This window comes from Bubalus bubalis, chromosome 2, assembly GCF_019923935.1.
Source record: "Bubalus bubalis isolate 160015118507 breed Murrah chromosome 2, NDDB_SH_1, whole genome shotgun sequence".
NCBI classification, from domain to species: domain Eukaryota; kingdom Metazoa; phylum Chordata; class Mammalia; order Artiodactyla; family Bovidae; genus Bubalus; species Bubalus bubalis.
In genome coordinates, this window is record NC_059158.1 from 94,588,679 (window position 1) to 94,607,962 (window position 19,284).

The 19,284-nt window shown below is 35.1% G+C and overlaps 1 protein-coding gene across 2 annotated transcripts in view; it reads right to left on the bottom strand.

The window, feature by feature from the left end:
- Positions 1-19,284, bottom strand: part of GALNT13 (polypeptide N-acetylgalactosaminyltransferase 13) — a 962,305-nt gene that overhangs the window by 839,081 nt on the left and 103,940 nt on the right. For both annotated transcript variants that reach the window (XM_044935208.2, XM_044935203.2), the window contains exon 2: positions 11,132-11,195. The gene's annotated coding sequence lies outside the window, so the exon portion shown is untranslated. The remainder of the gene's footprint in view (positions 1-11,131; positions 11,196-19,284) is intronic.

Sequence of the window (19,284 nt, forward strand, 5' to 3'; positions counted from 1 at the left end):
TGTGCATCACATAGGAGTGACTGGCTTCTCGGCTTTGTGTATCACATAGGTTCTCTGTGCTTCATGTTTCTCAACTGTAATATGAAGGTTAAAATTATTATCTACCTCATAAGATTATTGTGAGATCAAATGAGAGTCATACACATAAAGTGCTTAGTACTCTGCCTGTCACATAGCAAAGGTTATAATTTCTACTATTACAACAGTTCCCTACCACTCCAATCTTAATTCTCTTCTCTCTTCTGTTCATTCTAGACACTGTCATAATGTACACTTCTGATCTTAAATCTTTTTTCAAAAAAATTAATAACTCCCCCAATGTCTAGTAATAACTTCATCCATTCCTTACCTTAGACTTCCTGAGACCTGCCTTTGGTGTACATTTTTCTAGAACATCCTCATTGAACCTAACTTGACACATCTTAAATTTTTCTCAATAGGCTCTGTGTTGGCTATTCAAAGCCAATAACTTCATGGAGATTCATCTGAAGGATCACTACTACTTGAACCCCACTACAAAATTCATTCACCCCTCATCCATTTTTTCTTAAAATTTTTTTTAATCTCATCATCTGGCCACTGAGCCCAGGAGCTGCACATCCTGGTCCACCTGTATCCCAGGGTTCTAATCTCACTTAACCTTCATCCCAAGGTCCAACTGTTGCCCACTTCCTCAATAAATTTCAATCCATTCCAAAAAAATTCTCCATCATATCAATAACCTCAGATATGCAGATAACACCACCCTAATGGCAGAAAGTGAAGAGGAAGTAAAGAGCCTCTTAATGAAGATGAAAGAAGAGAGTGAAAAAGCTGGCTTAAAATTCAACATTCAAAAAATGATTATTATGGCATCCAGTCACTTCATGGCAAATAGATGGGGAAACAATGGAAACAGTACAGAATTTATTTTCTAGTGCTCCAAAATCACTGTGGAAGGTGACTGCAGCCATGAAATTAAAAGACACTAGCTCCTTGGAAGAAAATCTATGATCAACCTAGACAGCACATTCAAAAGAAGAGGCATTATTTTGCCAACACATGTCTGTCTAGTCAAAGCTATGGTTTTTCCAGTAGTCATATACAGATGTGAGAGTTGAACCATAAAGAAGGCTGAGCACCGAAGAACTGATGCTTTCCAACTGTGATGTTGGAGAAGACTTGAGAGTCCCTTGGACAGCAAGAAGATCAAATCAATCAATCCTAAAGGAAATCAGTCCTGAATATTCACTGGAAGGACTGATGCTGAAGCTGAAACTCCAATACTTTGGCCACCTAATGTGAAGAACTGACTCACTGGAAAAGACCCTGATGCTGGGAATGACCAAGGGCAGGAGGAGAAGGGGACAACAGAGGATGAGATGGTTGGATGGCATTATCAACTCAATAAACACGAGTTTGAGCAAACTCTGGGAGATAGCAAAGGAAAGGGAAGCCTGGCGTGCTGCAGTCCATAAGGTTGCAAAGAATCAGACATGACTGAGTGACTGAACAACAACAATTATGATGGAATTTTCTCCCTGACATTTCATTCCCCTATATAGAAGCCTTAAAATTACCTAGCTGGTATTTATAACAAAAATAATCTAAATTTATTTTTATGGCGTCATTTGTCTTGAGGTTTGATGGTTAAAGGAAGTTTATCATTGTTCCAAAAGCAGTGTCCCCTTTTTCCTCTTGCCTACGATTCAGCAAACACTGAGGGTCTATAAAGCTCCAGCTTAATTGTGGGTTGTGCTAGAAACAGAGGAAAGTTTCTCTTCTCACAGCCCACAGTTCTCTGTTCTGAGGCAGCTCAGTTAAGTTCAATATTTTTCAAACGTAATTTTAATTACTGCCAAGGTAGAATACTTTCTTACATTATAACCACATACACACATGCACACACATAACGGAAGAAGCAAAGGTGGTCAAACATGCAAAAAAGCAATCACAAGGCACTGTGACAGTCACTGTGGTCAACCTGCATGCACATTGTCTAGTTGTCTTATTTATCTTATTTTCTATATCATCTGGGCAGAGCATCCCTGTAAATTAGCTGCTAAATAAATACATGCAGAATTAATCAAACTGTTGGTAGAATTTAAAAATTAGCTCTTTACTACTAAGACATTTAAATTGAATTCAAAATCTAATTAAAATATTCAATTGCTAAAATTTACTCTTTATATTTTGTTCAATACAGTAAGCAAATTCTTCCAATGATAAAGATTAAATGAAATACTGATAGAAAATTTTTATATATGAAATCACTGCACCTATTAAAGGATTTACTTTAAAATATCTCAAATTATATTACATACTCTTGGATATAATTTTGCTCAAATTTGTGGCATCTACCTTAATCTCACCTCTTGAATTTCAGTCACCCTTCTCCATCCATCAATCAGACTTAATACTACAAGAAAATGAATACTTATCAAATATTCTATTAATAAGAGTGAAATTTTTTCTTATATAAAATAGGATTTAAAAGCTCTCAGCTTCTATAATGATTTTTTAATTTCCTCTTGGACATAAATACACAAATAGTCTATTCCCAGATCTTCAAAGCACCAATAATTCTAAATAACTTTACATGCCCTGTTCTTCCTTCACTTGGGCCATATTTCCTGATATTTAGGGTGGTAGTTTCCAAATCCATAGCTATCTATAATTATTATGAATATGAATTCATAATTTGGATCTACTTATTGGTAGTCATAAAAATCTCCTTTTTATGACTATTTCAATATTATTTAATGGCCAAAAACTGTAAATCTCTTAAATCAAAGGGTCAAAATTTGCTGTTAGAGGAAACCAAAATTTAAAAACATAACTTTTACAGGAAAAAATATACTTGTGGGATCATAAAGTCTACTGAATATTTTCAGTAGTGAGGAAATTATCTGCTTTCTGCAACTGTTACGTTCTCTCTACTAACACATACAAAAATGTTTAATATGTCAAGTGTTTTGGGGGAGATGAATTATATGTGATGAAGATGTTAACTTTACAGTCTAAATCCGTGTTATTTCTCAAGGGAACACAGAGCAATGTTTGCCAATAGAATAATCCAGGAATTTGGTGAGAAATGATGTAGAAGACAATTATTTCAATAATGCCACTCCTCAAACTGAAAGTTTATCAAAGTTGGTAATAACATGGATTTTCAAATTATGATATCCTCAGTTATGTACATTTATTCGTTCAATAAACATTTAATAAGCATTTACTGAGTCCTGCTGCTGCTGTTAAGTCGCATCAGTCGTGTCTGACCCTGTGTGACCCCATAGACGGCAGCCCAACAGGCTCCTCCGTCCCTGGGATTCTCCAGGCAAGAACACTGGAGTGGGTTGCCATCTCCTTCTCCAATGCATGAAAGTGAAAAGTGAAAGTGAAGTCGCTCAGTCGTGTCCGACTCTTTGCGACCCCATGGACTGCAGCCTACCAGGCTCCTCCGTCCATGGGATTCTCCAGGCAAGAGCACTGGAGTGGGGTGCCATTGCCTTCTCCGTACTGAGTCCTAATGTAATCTAAATAGCAGGCTAAGGTTATTGAGAACTAGAGTAAAATATCTCTAGCAGCAGAAATTTATATGTAATATGGTGGTGGCAAAAATCCAGGTATCACATGAATCTACTTAAGTTTTACTAGCTGCAGTAAAAAGATAATTTTAGGTAGCATACAGTTGAATTTTTTTCTCATTGTAAATATCTCAAAATACTTTGTTAATGCAAGGAAAAAAAAAGGTCAAAATCATGGTGCTGATAATCATTTCTCCATTTAAATAAATTTATGTTATAAATGGATTTAATATCATAAAGTATATTTTATATATACTTGTATCTATCTATCAAAAAATTGTGAAGAATTTTATACTAATGACTCAAGTTTGGGAAATCTTGACTGGCAAGTATCAAATATTGCTCTCAACCCTTGGATTTTCTAAGCCAAGGACTGAACTTCCAGAGACTTAAATCCAATAGGGAAAAAAAAAAGTATTACAGTGCAAATAATTACTATGTTCAATAATGTCACTGCTCTGTTGTTAAGTCATCTCCAACTCTTGTGACCCCATGGACTGTAGCCCACTAGGCTCCTCTGTCCAAGGGATTCTCCAGGCAAGAATACTGGAGTGGGTAGCCATTTCCTTCTCCAGGGGATCTTCCCAACGCAGGGATTGAATCTGGTCTCCTGCATTGCTGGTGGATTCTTTACCACTGAGCCACCTGGGAAGCTGACATTTAGTCACAACCCCTTGTTTTTTTGTGTTCAAGTGAGGTGTTTGCTTGTCTCAACTCCAGCTAGCTGGATAAAATTTTTTCAGGGGAAAAAGGGAGACTGAAAAAAATAGAACCTTCCCAAAGAATACCTAGTTTACTTACTCTTGTGAAAGAGAACTATACTCAAACTAAACTTTGAGTTGAAAAAGTAGAGCTGGATTACTCCATTATCAAATATTTGGGCATTTGGGGAGGGAGTATGACCTGAACCCAAGGAGCTGACTAAGTAGTGAGAACTTAGATATGAGCCAAGGAGGCAGTAAGAGTAACAGAACTAGCTACAGTAAAGCAAATTTTTCTACCCAACTCAGTGTCCAAAGGGATTGTCACATATTCAGTAAGTACATTAATGAGCCATGATGATGTTAGACATCAAGACAGTATATAAACTTTGCCCAATATATGCTATTTAAGAGATAAGAAAGCAAATATAAGAATTTTCAAGCTCATTAATCATACCAACTAAAATTGCAGAACTAAGCAATCTCATTACAATGTAAGAACAAAATAAAAGTTACTTTTTCACATTGACTTAAAAAATCTTCAATGTGAGACATGATGTAATCCATTTCAAATAATGTGGGCTTGCTCTTTTTCACAAATTCCAGTTAAGTTACTTACCTTCATCCCGAAAATTTGCAATGCATTTATTCATGTTGAATTTTATTTTGTGGGATTTAGCTTACAGTGATGATTGCCAAGATTCCTTTGAACCAGATTTGTCATTCAACATAGTTTCTGTCATTTATGACATTTTTTGGTGTATTATTTTCATAAGAAATGTCTGCTATATGTTGTTAATGCAAATAGCTTAATAGTTGAACAGTTAAATAAATTCTCCACCATGTAGAAAAGTGAATGTTACAATAATTCTAATGTGCTTGTCATCTGTAAGTCAATTCCAACAAATTTCAACTTTTGCCAGTGTCATTTTATTTATTCCCCTCCTCACCACCAATTTATATCTTTGCACCTAAATAACTTAGTGTATAATATTGCAATAAAGCTGGAAAAAATAACTCAGTGTACATTTATAATAAGCAAGACTTTTTTTTTAACTTTACAATATTGTATTGGTTTTGCCATATATCAACATGAATCTGCCACAGGTATACACGTGTTCCCCATCCTGAACCCTCCTCCTTCCTCCCTCCCCGTACCATCCCTCTGGGTTGTCCCAGTGCACCAGCCCCAAGCATCCAGTATCGTTCATCGAACCTGGACTGGTGACTCATTTCATATATGATATTATACATGTTTCAATGCCATTCTTGACATTATCATATTTCTGAAATTCACAATATTTTGTTAATACCATCTAATACTTATTCCATGATAAAATGTCTATATAGTTGATTTGTTCAAGTCAGATCCAAACAAGATTTGCACAATTGCATCTGGATTATATGTTTTAAAAGTCTTTTAAATTTATAACAATTCTTTCCATTTTTTCATATCAATTACTTATTGAAAAAAAAACTGTCTTATAATATTTTCCACCTTCTTGCTTTAGGATTTGGCTGTTATCTGCATGGCTTCTCTATCCCCCATATTTCCTAGAAGCACAATTAAAGACTTAATCAGATACAGGATTAATTATTGGTAGAGCTACTCCATAGGAGGTGCCATGTGTGTTTTAATGCATTTTGCCAGGAAGAATATATTTGTCCATCTGGGTAAGATTGAGTAGCTGGTTCAGTTGTTTCATCAATTAGCTTCTCTATCAATGTTTCTCCTAATGTTTGAGCATTCCTTGGTGAGCATTTCCTAAATCCACTATTTTATTGTGTTGCTAAATGATAATTTTTTTCCGATTTGATCATTCCTCCTTAAGAAATTACCTGAAAATATCTTTTTTTTTCTCAAATGTTTGGTTACTCTGAGATATATCTGTACAAGAGAGGCAGAAAAAGTGCTAGGTTGTTTCCTTTATTTATTTTCAAAATAATGAGTAGGTGCAACCAAGCAACCTCTCAATATGATGTGTTTTTAAAATATTACTATGAAAAAATATATAAGTAGGTATGTTGATACTTTGTGGTCTTTTGTGGGCAGGGTGGCATGCTCAGATAGTCTCCTCTTTGGTCCTTGGAAAACACTTGAAGTTGATCTTTCTCTAATTTCTCAACTTTATTTTAATGTCACACAACATGCTATTATATTCATAAATATTTTAGTATCTCTTAAAAATAAGGACTCTTTTTCAAACAAAAGCACAATATTTAGAACCAAATAATTTCACAATAATTCCTCACATCTGATGACAGAAATGAGAAAAGTTTATAAAGGTTCAGCCACTTTGTCTCATTGTGGGATTCTCTAAAGGGCAATTTTGTCTTCACAGTCTCCCTTTGGGTTAATGGAGAGTTTGTTGAACATGAATCAATTTTTCATTTTTTTCCTCTGTCCAGTCAGGCTTCTCCTTCCTTTCACATGTATTGATCCTTAATAAACATATTTCATCCCAATTGCTATTTCAGCATCTGCTTTCAGGGAACCAAACTATGGCACAAATACTCCATGAATTTGACCCTCAAACTGCTTGACTATCTGATCCAATTGCAAGAATAATCTCTCAAAATTATGTTCTACCTACTGTATGCATTGCTGTTGATGCACTGCTAGTCTATAAATCCATATAAATGTATGTAAAGCTCAGACTACCTTATTTTTATTACCAATAGCTACACCCAAGATTTTTTTTAAAAGAAAAATAACGTGAATATTTTAATCCTTTCTAGGAATTCTCTACTGCCTCATCATGAATTCCTTGATAACATAATATTAATCAGAATATAGGTTTTTCCTATTTTAGAATATCAGAATTTCAGCTTCAGGTGGTAAAGAAACTTGAAGGAATTTCAAAATGCATATTGGACTAATTACATTTAGAAGAACTGGTATCATTTTGCATTTTATGTTTAAACTAATGGCAAGAGTGCAAAGGAACGCATATCAGTCATAGTCACTGGGTTTTTGCCTATAAATTTATGTGTCTTTTTCATAAATTATCAAATTCAACTTCATTGTAAAATACTTTAGTGAATTTTACAATGGATTTAGTTATTTGAATGTATAGATTTATTACAAAGTGTATTTGCTTCGAGTCTCAAGGTATCACCAAAATGAAAAGCTTAGCATGTCAAGCTTTGTACAAGACCTATGTGACACATACAGCAAAAATGTCATTTATTATAGACTAGACTGAAAGAGATAGAAAAAACGTTTGAAATGATGACTCTTGCTGCCTCTGTCTTTGGTTATAATAGTCACTTTTTTTTCACAACTTGCAACCCCATCATCTAGATAATACTGGAGAGCTTATGGGTCATTTGCTCAGGAAGACACCAACTCATCCTGAAAAAAGTTATGCAAAAGTTATATTGGTGTTGGTAACCAGAAGTGAATATACAAATAAAGGATATACTGATATTACATCTTTTCCCTTGATAAAAGTGTAAGACCACCACCTAATATATTTTCAGTAATGGATACTATCAACCTAGTGGCATTTGTCTATTCTGCTCATCAGAGAAGCCTACTTTCCTCACACACCATTTCTCAACCCTTGCTAAAATCTGTTACAAGGAAAAAGAATGCAGTATTAGGAACAGTCTATTTCACCAGTACCACAGTCGGCTCCAGTGCTCACTCCAATGGTGAAGATTATCCTTCCCACCTAATAGATGCTTTCCATTTCAAGAGAATTGACAATTTAAGAAAAATTAAAAAAAAATATTTAAGAGTTGTATGCAGGTGGAGTCAAGATAACCTTTACCATGGAAAGAGAATGCCATCTAGGATATTGGGGGAATGCCAGGTAAAGTATTGTCTATTCTGCCCTGAGCATTGAAGGATGTTTTCATTCAGTTACAATAGCCCTGTTTCAAGGGCCAAAGGTTACTACACATAATCAAGCACTATCCCTGGTTTCTTTCTTCCAATTTGTCCTTACATTAATTAAATCTTTATTCTTAAACTGGAAACAGACACTTTCCTATAAATTTGATTCTCCCCTCCGGTTCCTAGCAATTCTCCAGACTCTTCTTTTATACCCCAGCATTTCTTCTCTCTCTTTCTTTATTCGCATGAACACTTTGTTATCTCACTTAAGTCAGATTAATACTTTCACTCTGGATATTGGTCAAGCCAGTCTCAATAGTACAGATTTGACCATGGGAAATAATGCACACCACATCCAAGATTTAATCTTATAATACTTAAAACTGAGTGGGATAAGCACTTTGTTCAAAATAGTTTAAACATGGTTCCTCAGTTAAGAAACCTTGTGACCTTAATATTCATCCAGAGTTCTACCTTATCTCATTTTGTAGATTTTTTTCTTTTAGTTGCTGAACATTTTTCTTTATTATTAGAGTAAATAATACTTTCATTGGAAATACAAATACTTCCAAAATCTTTAGATTATAATCTTCTAGTGAATAATATTTTTCAGTGGCCATTAAAATTTTCTTAAAATGTGTATGATTTTAAGCTGTAAGAAAGTAGTCTATTTTTATTCAATCAATCAGCCAACAACTATTTGAAAGTTGACTGCGTGCAGTGAGGGAGAGGAAGAATGAATATGGAATCGGGATTCCTGGGACAAATCTTATCTTCATTATAATATCTGAAACAGCCTCAATCTACTCTATATTTGCAATATTAACTATTAAATAGAAACAAGATAGTATTTTTCCTTCATACCTCACAAGGCAGGGGTCAAGTGAGAGCATGCCTATGTGAACCCACCTTGTGAAGTGTAAAGCACTGTCCACAAATTCAAGATTTTAGTAGCACATTGTGTGAAACACTAGATGGGTGTTCGTTGCCCAGATACTTAGTGCAACAACAGGTCTCCCTGCTGCTCTATAACCTTTTTTCACTACCTCATTTGTTGGGTGGGAAATGAAAAAGTGCACAGGAGAAAGAAATGCAAAATTAAGAGCCCATGAAAGTCTTGCTAAGGAACATTTGGAAATAAGTTTGCTATTGTGAGATAAGCTTTCCTCCCACCGCCTATTAAAATACATTTCCTTATCTATTGATAGTTGTCCCTGAAGTTTTCTGGAGGAACTTTTTTCAAATAAGCTTTCAGTAATACAAAACCCATAAATTTTGATGAATGAAAATAGCTCTGTATGTACATATGATGATAGATTTAATGAGTCAATGAAAAGTAGTGTACTTGCATAATCTAAAATTTTTTCCTACCCAAAAGAGGCATAATATTCTGCTTTAAACCATTTTGTTTCAGAGTTTTGTCAGAACTGGAAGAAATTGCAGTGCTATTAAAGAAAAGGCTTTTTTAAAATCAGTGAAAAATATTAATATTATACTAGGGAAAAAACTTTCAACTATGCTCCAAAATATTATTCCTACAATACTATTTAGGCTATTAGAAAAGAAAGAAATTCTGTTTGGGAAAGGCTTATTACATTTAAAATATCATTAAATTTTAATGTGCAAAATTAAGTATATAACTCAAGCTTTGAGCAAAGCCACATCTAGCCTCTTGCTCAGCAGAGAGCATTATACCATGAAGCACAATTTTTCTTCCTATTTTTATAGGATATAATCTGAAGTAACCTTGCCTCTAACTCTTTAGAGTTAATTTTTATGAATGTTTTTAATTAGGGAAAATGTTTCACAAGAGTAAGGATCTGGGCACTTACCACATGCAGATAGAGTTTTTTCTCTGACGTGAATTTTAAAAGAAGCACACTGACAAACACTTCACAGTAGTGTTGAAATAGTAAAAATGGGAATGTGAGCACAGCAAAGGCACATATAGAATATCATGCCAACAGATTTTGCCCCATGGATACATTTGTACATGAAGCAAAGTGGACAGAAAGAGTATTAAAAGCCCAAGAAGTGAATCTTCATAGTGACAGATTGGTGCTGTCATTGGCTGAATGTAGAATTTTCATACACTTTGCCTGATCTTGAAAATATAGTTAAATACAATATTGGAATCTAACGTCAGAAAACTCTACAGGACCAGAAAGACTGAAAATACAATCAGCAAGTCAAGTGGTAGGCTCAGGTTTGCCAAGATTGGAAGAAGGGAAGTCAGATAGTTTTACACCTCACTTCTAAAGTGGAAAGTGAAAGTGAAACTCAGTCATCTCTGACTCTGCAACCCCATGAACTATACAGTCCATGGAATTCTCTAGGCCAGAATCCTGGAGTGGGTAGCCTTTCCATTCTCCAGGGGATCTTCCCAACCCAGGGATCAAACCCATGTCTCCACACTGCAGGCAAATTCTTTACCAACTGAGCTATCAAGGAAGCCCTGGACTAATAGACTCGTATATAATGGCGCTGGAGCCTAGGTAACAGTCATAGAGAGGGTTAAGAGAGGCAGATGGACACCAAAATTCTGGAAATCCTACTAGTACAGCTCACATTTCCAGTTTTCTCTCCACTTACCTCAGTCTGAGAGATAACTGAACTGGTCTTAAAATTAACCAGGCTTTAAGCTTCAGAGAAGAGGAAAAGATTTTAATAAAATCAAATTAAACAGTGAAAGGGCCAAAAAAAAAAAAAAATGTGTTCTCATTGTTCAGGAGGGAAAAGTTAAAGAACCATTATTTAGAATATGTTTATTTCCTGTATTTTGCATATATTAGATAGGATGCTCTCTGCTTTAACATAGTATTTGTATTAATTATGTAGGAAAAATGAAATATACCTTATATATATTTTTTTATATCCAGTAGCTTACTGAAGTTTTTCATTGGTTTTAATAATTTTTTGTTGCTACCTTAGCTTTCTAGTTAAACAATCACATAATCTACAAATACTGAGTGTCTCTCCCTCATTTCCAACGCTCATAGTTTTCATTTCTTTTAAGGACTTACCTTACTAAGATCTCCTCCAAAACAGTGAGCAGAAATGTTGACAATAGACGTTTCTGCCTTCTTCCTGATATTGAAGAGAACAATACAGAAAACTATTAAGAATAATTGTTCTAGGTTTTTGTTATATATTTTGATGAAGTTTAAAACTATTTTCTTCTACTGTCAATTAGCCAAAATATTTTATAGTGAGTGACCACTGAATTTTATCAAACTTTTTTTGCATTTACTGCGATGACATGCTAATACAATAAATTCAGTGTAATATCAAACTACCATTTCAGTGTTAGGATAAACCAAAATTGATTCTGATGTATTTATCTTTTGAAATACCCTAGACACAGTTTGCTAATATTTCTAAGTGTTTTAATTCTATTTCTGAGTGAAATTAGACTAAAATTTCCATCCTCTTTTATTTTTCTAGCCATTATTAGGGAATGTTAATATCTTAGAGTAATTTCAAGAACTTTACTCTTCTATAATGTAGAAATTTTGTATAAGATCAGAGTTACTTGTTCTTTGAAAATTTGATAGAATATGGGTCTGGTAGTTTCTTTGGGCTAAGATTTTAAATGCAAATTCATTTTATTTAATTTTTATAAAATTATATACACATTCTTTTTCACCAAGAGTCACTCCTGCTAAATTATAGCTTTAAAGAATGTTTCCAGTTATTCTGTTTTGGTATCATTGATATATAGCTAAAAGCAGAGACATTACTTTGCCAACAAAGGTCCGTCTAGTCAAGGCTATGGTTTTTCCTGTGGTCATGTATGGATGTGAGAGTTGGACTGTGAAGAAGGCTGAGTGCCGAAGAATTGATGCTTTTGAACTGTGGTGTTGGAGAAGACTCTTGAGAGTCTCTTGGACTGCAAGGAGATCCAACCAGTCCATTCTGAAGGAGATCAGCCCTGGGATTTCCTTGGAAGGAATGATGCTAAAGCTGAAACTCCAGTACTTTGGTCACCTCATGTGAAGAGTTGACTCATTGGAAAAGACTCTGATGCTGGCAGGGGTTGGGGGCAGGAGGAGAAGGGGATGACAGAGGATGAGATGGCTGGATGGCATCACTGACTTGATGGACACGAGTCTCAATGAACTCTGGGAGTTGGTGATGGACAGGGAGGCTTGGCGTGCTGCGATTCATGAGGTCACAAAGAGTCGGACACAACTGAGCGACTGCTCTGATCTGATTGACTCTTTAATTGCTGATATATTTATAGATATGGTCCCTTTAAAAATCATAATGAATTTTTTATTTGTGCTTCTTCCATCTTTTCCAAATCAATCCTACTTGAGTTTTGTCTATTGTACCAGTCTTTACAGAGATTTTTTTTTTTTTTGTAGATCTACTTGATTTTTTCTTTATTTTCTATTTTACTATTTCTGCTGTTAAATTTTACATATCTTTACTTCTAATTTCTTTGGGCTTACGTCACTACATTTTTCTATCTTCATTTTAATTTTAGGACTGCTTTACTCTGCAAGTTACAATGGGCAGTATTTAAATTACTAGTAAATTCTAATACTTTAAAAAATTTATATTACATTTCTTGGTCTATTATTTAGATGTGTTTCTTAACAAATATATATGGTTTTATATATGTTTTATCTAGTTCTAATACAAATGCTTTTGATTGGAGAACAGGTGTGATTATATCTATATTTGAATTTTGTTGAAAATCTCTTTATTACCTAGTTTATGAGAAACTTTTGTAAAGGCTTCAGTTATATAATAAAATCATATATGTTTTAATTTTAGCTTTAAGGCAAAATTGTTACTATGTTACTCAATAATTATTGAATGCTTGTTATTTCAATAATTGACAGAAAGTTGGGGAAATCTCTTCCTATATGGTATTTTTGTGTTTTCTTCACTGTAGTCTTATGAAGTTCTGCTGTATATGCTTTTGAAGATACACTATTTGGTACATACAATTTCAGAATTGCTGTATCTTTCTAGAGAATTAAAAACTTTCATCATTTTGTAGTGAATTGAGTTTTGTTTTATAGGAATGACTTTGTCAGCATTTAATCTGATTAAAACTGGCACTTGCTATTTGGATAGTATTTTCCTGCAGTATCTATTTTCACTCTTTTATTTAAATGTTTCCACATTCTTGTATAGTCAATGTCTCTTATAAACAACATATAGAATTAGAGTAAAATGAGTTTTATCACAATTAACATGTGGTCATGCTCAGTCTTGCCTGACTTTTTGCAACCCCCTGGAGTCCAGGTTCCTCTGTCCATGGGATTTCCCAGGCAAATTACAGAGAAGGTTGCCATTTCTTTCTCCAAGGGATCTTCCTGACCCAGGGATCAAAACTGTGTCTCCTGTGGCTCCTATACTGCAGGCAAATTCTTTACTTACTGAGCCATCAGGGAATATACACATAAAAACACAAAATAAGGCTACCTCAATTTAATAAGAATAAACTTGAAAAACATTAAAGATTTATTAAAAATTATTAAAAGCCCAGGAATTAGTCAGCTAGAATAGCTAAGACATTTTGAGAAAATAATAATAATTGAGGGTTTGAAAACACAGACTTTAAAGTGTAGTATGAAGACAAAATAATTTAAATACCTTAATACTCCCACCAGAATAAACAACCTAGCCAATTTAAGAAAACAAAAACTCTATCCCAAAACCCGTAAATATCTATATGATTGAAGAAAATATTAGTTCTCCAGAAATGTTATTAAGTAGAATAACTGATATAAATTTTATAAAAAGAAGAATATAAATGATAGCTGGAATACATAACAGGAATAACTGTTTAATGAATTAAAAAGAAATATACAACTTTATTTGTACTTTTTCTCAGTCTATATTCCCAAATAGATTTTAGATTTGTGAAGAGTATCTAAGTAACCATTAAGAAAATGATGTAACTAGAAGATGACATGTATAAAAGGGAAACTGTAAAAATTATCAGAGTTGCTCTGAGAGCTATTGTTTTCAGTTACTTAGTGTGTCCAACTCTTTGTGACCCCAAGGGCTGCAGCACACCAGGTTTCCCTGTCCTTCACCATCTCTCTCAGAGCTAAACCCATAAGCGTAATCTTTTAACATACAATAGCCCCTATCACAAGTAAATACAGAGCAAGTATTGACATTACATTCAACTAACAAAAATTGTAACTCTTCTTTCCTATTTGGGGCAATTACAAATAGGGTGGAGAGAATGAGTGAGAATTAGGAAGAGATGAAATAGACAAAGTTATCAGGATAGTGATATTTTTTAATAGATCATAAAAATATCAATAATGATCCATGGAAAGTTGTATGCTCTTTTATTTTCTGTGTGTCAGTTTGGATAAATTTGAATAAATTTTATTCATTTAACAAATATCTATAAGGAACTTACCAGTTGTGAGACACTATCAGACACAAGATATGGTATAAATAAGAGTTTCAGCTCTTATGACATTTATATTAGGGTAGACCCTTACTTTTCCAAACTGTACAATAACTCAGAGCATTAAGATTTAAAGTAGATAATATTTGAAGTGCTTATTAAGTTTGTAAGGAATGATTACTCAAATACAAGTTTAGATACAAGAAAAGATTATTTGAGAGAGAATATCTGAAGCACTGCCATCTCACACACTTCACTTTTCTTCTTGTACTAGATATACACAAAGGTATACAATTCAGACTACACCAAAGAGAGTTCCTACAATCTTTTGTCTCCTGTCATGACAAGAAAGAGCTGGAAAGAAATAATGCTATTTTGTTCTCTCTACATATTGTAATCTTTCAAGATTAATATGAACACTGCCACTTCTTTTTTCCTTAAATATTTATTTATTTGGCTGTGCAGGTCTTAGTTGTGGCATGTGGGATCTAACCCTGATCAGGGATTGAACCGGGCCCCCTGCATTGGGAACTTGGAGTCTTAGCCACTGGACCACCAGGGAAGTCCAGAAAGTTCTTAAGCTAACATCATTCTCCACAATTTGGCAATAAATGTCTTCCATTGAAGCAAAGACCATCTTGCATCTGACAACTTCTCATATTCCCACAATACCTTTAATTAATGTCTTCTCATTGAATTATACTGAATTTTTATATCCCCAAATAGTCAATATATATATTAGCTCAGTTGAATAACTTCTTCTTCTTCTTTTTTTTTTTAGTTGAATAATTTCTAAAGAACACTTTCTCAAAATCAGGGTGGAGCACTAATCTTTCTTGGCTATTTCCCATACCACCTTTTATCCCTGCCTGTACTTTAGAGTGGTCCATGAGCTAAAGATATAGTAACCCTACTGTGGCCACCTGGTCTCCATTGGAAGGAGCCAAGAAGGAATATTGGTGCCCTTTGAGCTTTGCTACAGACTGCCTTTCTCCAGCTTCCTCATCTTCCAGAGCTAGAGACAAGAGCGAGCCACAGAGCTTTTGATGCACCATTTAAGATCAATTCTCTCAATCTCCATGTCACCATTACTAGATGAAGTCAGGCCCCTGGAACACAGTATAATTTGAAACTGCCTCAGCTGCCCTCCTATCAGCTCTCAAGCCTCTCCATCAGTGCCTGCCTTGAGATCATGAGGACAATACCATTTTGCCCCTTATCCCTGAATGTATCCTCATCACCAGAAGCTAAGAATTCCCAGGTCATCCCTCATCCTCAAAACTAATCCTCAGATTGCCTTGTATTGCCATCAACTCTTCTGCCTCCATCCTCTAAACCCATCCACCTCCTGAAACACTTTCACAACTGGATCCTCTTAACTGGTGGCCAGTCATCAGCAGAATCTCCCACATCCTCCAACCCTTCTGAAGGTTTCCTTCCATTTCCTATTTAACCAAAATCAGTTTAAGAAGGGAAAATATACCCTCACCTTTCCTGTCTCCAGTGTTTCAGGTGGAATGGATTCTTCCTCATTGCCACTTCCAGAGCATTCTTCTTCAACTCTATACCATCTTAGCTTTGAATCTCCTGGCAGGGCTGTCATGGTCACTTCCTCTCACTTCTTGATAATTTAAGTCCCTTGTATATTGCTGTCACTCTTTCCAACAACACCCCTGTTTTATTCTTGGTGATTTCAATGTTCATGCATGTGGTCATTTAAATTCTTGGCCATCCAGGTCCCTGACTTTTTCTCTGCCAAAAATTTAGTTGTTCACCCTGGATCAGACCTTCACAATCCTATTCTTACAAATCTTGGCGTTTATCTATATTACTATATTCCCTCCAAAATGATAATTTATTGCATTTTGATTCATCTACCTGTCACTTCATTGCCTTCAAGCTAACTCAGTTTTGTTGTTCAATTCCAGTAAGTGTTTCATTAGACCCAGATACAGACCTATTGATCCTAAGCTCCTTTTCATTGGCCCTAGTCACCCTCATGTCCTTCCTTTTCACTCACTAAAAACCATGTACCATAATTACAATCACCCACTTTTATTTATTGCTGCCTTCAGCATTCCTCTCTTTACAATAGTCCCTGACATAAATACAATTCTGATTAAATCTAATTCTCTAAGCACTCTTTATCTGCTGCTGCTGCTGCTAAGTCACTTCAGTCGTGTCTGACTCTTAGCGACCTCATAGACGGCAGCCCACCAGGCTCCACCGTCCCTGGGATTCTCCAGGCAAGAACACTGGAGTGGGTTGCCATTTCCTTCTCCAATGCATGAAAGTAAAAAGTGAAAGTGAAGTCGCTCAGTCCTGTCTGACTCTTAGCGACCCCATGGACTGCAGCCCACCAGGCTTCTCCATCCATGGGATTTTCCAGGCAAGAGTACCAGAGTGGGGTGCCCTCGCCTTCTCTGACTCTTTATCTAGACATATGCAATTAAATATGACTGGAGAAAAGCAGATAAATGTATTCTCTAGTTTACATTCATTTCATGACCAAAATTTCAAGTTACTCTTAATGTTGCTCAACAATCCTGCCTCACTATAGTAGTACATTTACTCTCTCATTCTCTTTAAGGAAAAATGCACATTTTGCATTTTCTTCAAATCACTAGGATCTTTAGCCAAACTTTACCTTAGGGAATTACATTTATTCCTACTCCACTGAGAAGGCAGAGACAATAGAAAAGAAAATCTACAGGTCCCATCAGTATACCTAACCACCTCTCAATCATTGTAGTCACATAAATGAGGTTTAAGGTTAAAATTATGGTTACAAACTGTACTCTTACCTTTGTTCTTAGTATGGAGGAACTGCTCATTTCCCTACTCATAACCAACCCCCACCTTGTGACTAGATTTCATCTTCTCTCACCTATGCAAAGATCTACTCTTTCAGAAATTCTTTCTGGTCCTTATTTCATTTGTTGTTCATTCTTTAGTGATTATTCCCATTGACCAAAAATATAATTTAAGCTCTTCTCTGGGTACCACTTCATTTCTCTGTTCCCCCTTTCATCAAACTTTCTCAAGCATTTATATTGGGTTGGTCAAAAATGTTTGTTTCGGTTTTAATGTTTCAAATTCCTCTATCCTTATTCTCTTTCAAACCTCAAGAAAATGTATGCTTTACTGATTCACAAAAAATATATATACATATTTTCAAGGTAAACAATGAACTTAATAGTGTTAAATTCAATGATCAGTCTTCATCCTATATACTTAACAGCAACATTGGACTTAATAAATTATCTTCACCAAAATATTTTCTCCCCTTCTGTGCCACACTCTTGGTTTTCATCCTACCTCAGTGGGGTCTTTTCTGTCCGCACTTATCAGTCTATATACCTCTTCTCTTATATTAATAAAATCATGTAGTTTTATTTTTTAGTTTTATGTTTGACAAGCTATTTTTAAGCTGATGGCTTTCAAAGTTATATTTCCAGCCTATATCTCCCTCTTCACTCAAAACTTGTATGTACAAATATTTTTTCAATATCCTTCCTTGGATGGCTAGTAGGTATCATAATCTAAACATTTCAAAAAATCAAATTTCTGATTTTCCACCAGCCACAATCTGATCCTCATACCACTATCCCAAACACAAAAAATTGAAATGTCATATTTTTATTTAACTACATGAAAAATTTTGAGGTTTATTTTTTATTTCATTGTTTTTCTCCTACTTCACAACCTATATCAAACCCACATCTCCCATATTGCAGTCAGACTCTTTACCATCTAGAGCCACCAGGGAAGGCCTAACTTTAAAATAAAGCAATAACGTAACCATTTTTAACCATTGCCAATGCTACTGTTAATGTCCAGGTAATCAGTTTGTTCAGCCTGGTTATTGCAGTAAACTCATGTGTCTCCTTGCTTCCTTTCCCCGCTCACGTTCCCAATGCCCATTCTCAATAGAACACGCAGAATTACTGTATTACAAATAAGTCAGATGATCTTACTTATCTACTTAAATTCCTCCAATGATTTCCCAACACAGAAATCAAGCCATGTCTTTACAGTGATCTACAAGGACTCAGATGAGCTGCCCATCAGTAATCCTCACATCTCCTCTTCTACTCTGATCCAAATTCACTCTATTCTAATCACCTCCAATGTCTCTAAGCCTTTAACTTCCTTCTTTCTGGAATGACCCTGTCAACCTATCTAAAAGACTTGTTCCTTTAGCTTCTACATAAAATGGCGACCTTCTTTCATATCCCATAATACTCCCCAGTTTTCTTAATTACTTTAGTTTCCTTTATAACACTCACCAATATCCGATTATTTATTTGCATGTTTATTATATATTTTATCACTTCAGTTTTTATTAAAACTATAGCTTCCTGATAAGAAGTCCATGGATTTCTCCAGGCCAGAATACTGGAATGGGTAGCCTTTCCCTTCTCCAGGGGGTCTTCCCAACCCAGGGATCAAACCCAGGTCTCCCACATTGCAGATAGATTCTTTACCAGCTGAGCTACCAGGGAAGCCCAAATACTGGAATGGGTAAGCCTATCCCTTCTCCAGCAGATCTTCCCGACCCAGGAATCAAACCGGGGTCTCCTGCATTGCAGGAGGATTCTTTACTAATAGCTCTGAGGGAAGCCCTTATTATATGTTTTATCACTTAAACTTTTTTTTGTTTGTTTGTTTTTGTTTTTAAATTTTATTTTATTTTTAAACTTTACATAACTGTATTAGTTTTGCCAAATATCAAAATGAATCCGCCACAGGTAATAAAAGTTTAAGTGATACAGGATGGGGAACACATGT